Source organism: Myotis brandtii, unplaced genomic scaffold, assembly GCF_000412655.1.
Source record: "Myotis brandtii unplaced genomic scaffold, ASM41265v1 scaffold501, whole genome shotgun sequence".
Classification (NCBI taxonomy): Eukaryota; Metazoa; Chordata; class Mammalia; order Chiroptera; family Vespertilionidae; genus Myotis; species Myotis brandtii.
The window spans coordinates 730,390-737,896 of NW_005369101.1; the positions used below are offsets into that span (position 1 = coordinate 730,390).

General features: G+C 40.5%; 1 protein-coding gene across 1 annotated transcript in view; it reads left to right on the forward strand.

The window, feature by feature from the left end:
* Window positions 1-7,507, forward strand: part of CNTNAP5 (contactin associated protein-like 5) — a 921,850-nt gene that overhangs the window by 378,521 nt on the left and 535,822 nt on the right. The window lies entirely within an intron of this gene.

Consider the following 7,507-nt stretch of genomic DNA (forward strand, 5'->3'; position numbering starts at 1 on the left):
AATTAAGTTAATAACAATGTGCCTACATATATAGTTTAAGTTTAAAAAATTTGGCTCTCAAAAGAAATTTCAATCGTTGTACTGTTGATATTTGGCTCTGTTGATTGATGAGTTTGCCGACCACTGGCTTAGTAGAAAGAGCACACATACAAGCCAGAGCCTTCTCGGTTCAGTTTCACTAGTTACCTGCGGTGTGGTCATAGGCATGGGTCAGCTCAGCTTCAGTTGTCTCTAATACAAAGTGGCCATAACAATACTTACCTTGCAAAGTTGTTGGGTAAAAATAGAGAACATGCAATGACCCTAAGAAGATGTTTAAATAATCAGTGCTCACAATAATTAAAGCAACTTGGTGTATAGTATTTAACAATCCTGGAAAGGCCAAAATAAAAAATAATAATAATAAAAATAAAAATAAGGAAAATGTATATAAATAATTGAGGAAAGATGGGTTCACACAATTCTCTAGTGGGAAAATACTCCAACTCCACAAGGAAATACACTGTAACACTAAAGCTAGATATGTGAATGGCATGCTTTGTAGAGGTCACATATAGGCCCTGAAGTAGACATTTTGGTCTGTGGAAAGCTGGGGCAGTTGAGCACTAACAAGAGAGAAGGTTGCAATGGCTGAAGGAAAAGTAAATGAGCCGTGGCGAGTCATGTGGAGCCCGGAGAGAGGCAGTCTGTGCGCGGGAAGCTTGCTTCCAGGATCTCTCTACCAAGGACTGCCAGACTCTCCCGGATCACAACACTGACCCAAAGGACCACTGACCGAAGAAATCTAGACAGCAAGTCTTGAGACGTAGAAGTGCTTGAAAGAAGACTGAACTCAGAGATTTGGGACATTTCCATTTCCTACTTACCATTCCAACTCAAAGGAGAGGGATTGGGGAAATACAGTTGAATACAAACTGCTGACTCTGGACTTGATATTTGACAATGTGATTTGATTTTTCTAATCATGGTTTAGAAGATGTCCATATCACTGGCCCTTGGCTGGGAATTGATATGGAAAAAATCCCATATGATATGGGAAAATTTATCTACTCTGACATCTGAAATCTTATCAGAAATTTTCTGTCTATCACAGTATGTAACAGGAGTTGAAACATCAAGTGGAAATAATTGTTATATCCAATAAAGAGGCTTTTCCAAAAGTGACCTCTTGCAAGCATTACTGCCACAAGTTCAAAGAGCCAATATGCAACATGGAAGTTCCATGATAGAGCAAGTTTGGGAAATGCTAGTTTAAATATGTCAAATGGGACTTTTATTTTAATAACAGGACTTCTCTTAGAATTTGGAAATATACATTATGAATCCCCTCTCACAGATATAGTACTTGGATTTCATAAACTTGTGGAACTCATGGAACTCAAATAACTTTTCAGAAACATTCCAGTGACTGGTAAGAATAAAGTGAAGTAACATCAAATGTAGGGGAAAATATGGAAGGATGTAGGGGGATGATTTATCTGATCTTAACTTATTGTATATAAATACTCCAGCTATGAATAATGAAGAAATAGATTAAATGAGTCTAAAGCAGCCTCAGTTTCAGGGATGAATTTAAAAGTACAGAGACTGCAGCCCTTGGGGATGGGAGCATGCATCTTAAGTTTTCAAATTACACTGCAAAGGGAGACTTGTATTTTATTGTTGGAGAGATATAATTATTTTCCTACTTAAGAGATCTAGGATATAGATTGCCTGGTAACGTCTCACAATGCAGTAAATCAATCCCATGAGGAAGTTGGACCTATGGGTGGTCTGAGGACAGTCGTACAGAACTCAAGTTCCTGACCATATCACAGAAGTACTCAGTCAGTCAACCCTAAACTTTCCCAACTTCTGCACTTGTTAATGGATGAAATATTAAATTCTCTTTTATTTAAACCAATTTGAATCAGAGCTTGTGTTATTGCCGATAAAATTGTGCTACCTGACATATTCACAAATAATTAATAATATGATATCAATCGACACAGAATGGAAGAGTAACTACTAGTATGTCCAAAAGAAGTATATACTTTTTAAAAATAAGGTAGATGGGGTCAACTATGCATGTGAGCACAATATGCTACTGTCAAGAGTTTCTTAAACCTCTGGCTTAAGCACACTTGAGAAATGTGCAAAAAACAAAGGCAACAGAAATTATACTGTGACTCAAATTAGGCGCAAGGATGTGGCAGTCCAGAGGCAGGTAACAGAAGAGTCACAAGTGAAAGGTATCACTGTGTGGGAGGAGCATCCCTGCTCTTGACATTAACTTAGAGCCCAGCCTAAAGAGGAACGTTTCATAGATTTGATCTGCCTCACAGGCAACACTAACTCTTAGAAGGCATAAAAAGGGATCCATTACTTCTTATCCACAAAGATCTGCTGCTTTATAAATTAGAAACCATAGGAGACACATGAATACATTGAATCCCATGCATGTAAAGGACAATAAACCCTCATTCAATGGTAAACACAATTATTCTCAGAAAGGAGAATCATAAAATAAGTATGTCAAGAAAATTGGGAGAAAGTCCAACCTAAAATTGTGATTTAAAAAAAAAAAAAGATTAGCAATGACCATGACAAATAAATTGACAAGAAATAACTAAAAGATTTGAAATGGCTACATGAGGAGTTCACTGATAAATTTAGATTTCAGCTAAATGTCCACAAATTATGTAAAGACCCGTTATTAAGCATAAGTACAAAAGGATGGTATAATTATAAAGCCCAGAATAATTGAGGCTTTCAAAAAAGAAAAAAAATTAACTATATTAAATACATTTTCAGTTATGTTAGAAGCAATGTGGTTTATTTCTAAGGATCTCTCTTAAAAGGGTAATTATAAATGTAGAAAAGATTTATGTACAAAAATTTTTATTACAGTGTTACAATGGTACAATATTGAAAGGACTCTAAAGACCTAATGATAGCGATTTAATTATTTCTAATGGACACATAAAATTATCAGCTAATCTATTTCTTCTACTACTAAAATTATAATTATGAAATTAGCACATATGTTCCTTTTTAGGCTGGGACTCCAACAGTGAAATTACTCTCATTGTGCTGTGTTAGGTAAGAATAGGGGGATATATTAATATGTGTGTTCCATAATCTAACTTTTGTGTGTGTTTGTATACATGTTTGTATGTGTGCATGGGAGGTACAATGTATATCTCTAATTGTGACATTGTGGAATTTTTTATTGTACAGTGACTTTATATTAAAGGGATGTGGTATTTTTAAGAAAAGATAAGTTCTTAAACTTTAAGTAAACATTAAAATCACACGTATTTAGAAATAACTATATTAAGAAAAATAATGACATGTAAGGAGAGCAAATATATTCTGATAGCAACCAACAGACAGTGAGAGTTGTGCAGTTGTTTTTTTTTAATATATACTAGTGGCCCTGGTGCATGAAATTCATGCACATTAAAAGGGGATTAATTAGAGGAAATATTCTAATATTGCTATTTGCCCTTTCTCTATAATAGAAGTGTCAGAGATGAAAGAAAATTAGTAAAATGTATATGGAAATCTTCCTTGTGTCAGAGTCTGGGGCGCACCACAGAACCAGAGTCAATTCCCTGCCCACCCACATGTGCCTCAAAATTGCGCAAGACCCAGACCCGGCTGCCCCCCACCCCCATTGGGCTAGATCCAGACCCGGCTGGTCCCACCCTTGTCAAGCCCTGCTGGACAGGGGGTGCAGCCTCAGGTCCCCTGACTCAGCGCCGGGGAAGGGGGGTGCAGCCTGAGGTCCCCTAGCCTGGGATGGGGCAGGGTTATGCCTTGAGGTCCCCTGTCAAGCCCTGCCAGGTGGGGAATGTGGCCTGAGATCCCCTGTCCAGCCCTGCTGGGTGGGGGGCGTGACCTGAGGTCCCCCATCAAGCCCCACCGGGTGGGGGGGTGCAGCCTCAGGTCCCCCATCAAGCCCCACTGGGAGGGGGGACATGGCCTGAGGTCCCTTGGCCCAGGGTGAGGGGAGCAGCCTGAGGTCCCCCGGCCCAGCACTGGATCAGGGGGGCACACCTTGAGGTCCCCCATCAAGCCCCGTCAGACAGGGGCACAGCCTCAGGTCCCCCGGCCCAGCACTGGGACGGGGGATGTGGCCTCAGGTCCACTGGTCCAGCGCTGAGGTGGGGGCATGGCCTGAAGTCCCCCTGCCTGACACTGGGGCAGGGGGCTTGGCCTCAGGTCCCCTGGCCTGGCACCGGGGCAGAGGGTGCAGCCACAGGTCCCCTGGCCCAGCGCCAGGGTGGGGGTGTGGCCTGAGGTCCCCCGTCAAGCCCCATGGGGGCAGGGGGAAGTGTAGCCTCAGGTCCCTGCTGATTGCTCGTTAACGTTCATTACGGGAACTCGGCCTCCGCTGTGGGTGCAGCCATCTTATGTTATGGAAACCCTGCCTCCACTGTGGGTGCCGCCATCTTTGTGGCAGAGTGATTGTCAATGTGCATATTCCATCTTTATTATATAGGATACTTATCTTCATATTAGAAGAAACTGAACCAACACAGTCAGTAAGGACTTGAACTCCAGGTAGTGAGGGGACCATAGGAGAGATGCTGGTGGTTCTGCATGTGTCCGTGTCCCTGGGAACTGCTCTCCAGGCTTGCTACGTGCCTGGTACTGAGTGCACTTGCAGAAGGACTCAGCGCTATTCCTTTCAGGAGGCATGAAGAGCACATGCGCTGGATTGCTGGGAATGGTCCCAACAGCCCCAATGTTTAGGAAAGTAAAGATAATAGAGTCCACAAAATATGTGCTAGTGAATGAAATATTTATCTTTGAAAAAATAGAATGACTTAGTTAAGAAATAACATGTGAGTGCCTGGCAAGTGCAATGTTGATCAGTGAAAACAGGTAAGAGGTCATCAAGAGTAAGTCAGACTACTCCGATAGGAATGAGCACACCTGGGTGCGAGAGCTTTGTTTCTAGACACCACCTTCCAATAGACATACTGAAGGATACTTGGAAAAGGGAATAATGCCAAAGCTGGGTCTGTGAGGATATAAGATGGCCTGGGGAATAAAAAAGGAAGTATTAGAGAATGGATGGGGCCAGTTATGGGAACACAGGAAGCAACCTAAAAGAGCTCCCAAAGCTGGAACAATTTGAGAAAAAAAAAAAAAAAAAGCACAAAAGCATGGCCTTTTCAGATAATAACCCATAGATTAAACTGACATAGTCATATAAATCAATAATTAAATCAATAAATAAGAAGTGAGAAAAGGGACAGCTTTTTTTCTTAAATAAAATTTTAATTAGCAAAAGTAGAATGAGTAAGAAAAATACAATATCACAGACAGTGTCACAATAATAAGCAAGTAAGAATCATCCATGGATGCTAAAATTAGTGGGTAAAAGTTTGAGAGGCAAGATATCTGTATAGTCTCAAAATTTCTCTCCAAAGATAGTAATTAATTACAAAGGGAAAATAGTGATTTTATAATAAAGAACTATACATACTCCACCATAACTGAGTGTTCAAGTTCCCATCACCACTAATAGAACATATCAACATCACCATCCCCCAATCTGATGCACTGTCAAGGACAGGTACAATGTCACCTCTGTGGCATTCTTGCCCAAAATAAAAAACCTAATACCATAATTAAAAACCATCAATGAGGCCAAAATTGAAGGAAATTCTACAAAATAACTGACCAGTAAGTACCCTGCAAGTCTGAGAGTAATGAAACCCAAGACAAGACAGAGCTACTGTCACAGGTTAGAAGAAACTAAAGAGACAGGACCACTAAGTACCATGTGGGATCCTGAGACAGGCAGCAGTGCAGGAAATGATAAAATGCAAGGGAAAACTGCAGAAACGTGAATAGGGTTGCCTTAATATAACCCCCTGGCTTTGGTGATTGTGCTGTGCTGTGATTATGCTGAGTTGTTCATAGCAGAGGAATCAAGCTGAGTCATATAAACAGGTACTCTCTGAGTTATTTTTGCAATTCTATGTAAGTCTGAAATTATTTCAAAATAAGAAGTTTAGGAAAAAAAACAGGTCAATCCAGGTTAACATGTTCTTATATGTCCACATATATGAAATAAAGAAATACACTACATAATATTGATGAATTAATACTGTTGACCACAAAGTACTGCAAATGCTGCAGCAGTTCTCAACCTGTGGGTCGCGACCCATTTGGCGGTCGAATGACCCTTTCACAGGGGTCTCCTAAGACCATCCTCCCTATCAGATATTTACATTACGATTCATAACAGTAGCAACATTACAGTTATGAATTAGCAACGAAAATAATTTTATGGTTGGGTTACAACATGCGGAACTGTATTTAAAGGGCCAGAAGGTTGAGAACCACTGGGTTAGCGCATCATCCTGAGTGTCCTCAAGAAGGAACCACAGGGCATTTCAGAATTTTGCCTGCTGCTCTGTTGTGTAATCAGGTTGGGATGAATATCAAACCTGTAAGATTCTCCTAAGATACAAAATTGGAAAGACGGAAGGATATAGTAGATAATAAAATATAGGTCCTGCAATTAACTGAGTTATTGCAATTCTATGTAAGTCTGAAATTATTTCAAAATAAGAAGTTTAGGAAAAAAAACAGGTCAATCCAGGTTAACATGTTCTTATATGTCCACATATATGAAATAAAGAAATACACTACATAATATTGATGAATTAATACTGTTGACCACAAAGTACTGCAAATGCTGCAGCAGTTCTCAACCTGTGGGTCGCGACCCATTTGGCGGTCGAATGACCCTTTCACAGGGGTCTCCTAAGACCATCCTCCCTATCAGATATTTACATTACGATTCATAACAGTAGCAACATTACAGTTATGAATTAGCAACGAAAATAATTTTATGGTTGGGTTACAACATGCGGAACTGTATTTAAAGGGCCAGAAGGTTGAGAACCACTGGGTTAGCGCATCATCCTGAGTGTCCTCAAGAAGGAACCACAGGGCATTTCAGAATTTGGCCTGCTGCTCTGTTGTGTAATCAGGTTGGGATGAATATCAAACCTGTAAGATTCTCCTAAGATACAAAATTGGAAAGACGGACTAAAGAGACAGGAGCACTAAGTACCATGTGGGATCCTGGGACAGGCAGCAGTGCAGGAAATGATAAAATGCAAGGGAAACTGCAGAAACGTGAATAGGCTTGCCCTAATATAACCCCCTGTCTTTGGTGATTGTGCTGTGCTGTGATTATGCCCAGTTGTTCACAGCAGAGGAATCAAGCTGAGTCATATAAACAGGTACTCAAGAGGAATAGGGGGGAAATACTGCCCTTAATTTCAAAATAACCATCCAGACCAATATAGAAATGGGAACATGGTGCCTATCATGAACTCAGGTGAAACAGGTTGAGTGACAGCTGCCATTCATTTAATAAAATTGACCACTTGGATAAAAAATCTATAATGAGGAATACAAAGGGTTTTTTATTGTTTAAAGTATTACATATGTCTTCTTTTCCCCCCATCCATACCTCCCCAGCCACTCCCACCCC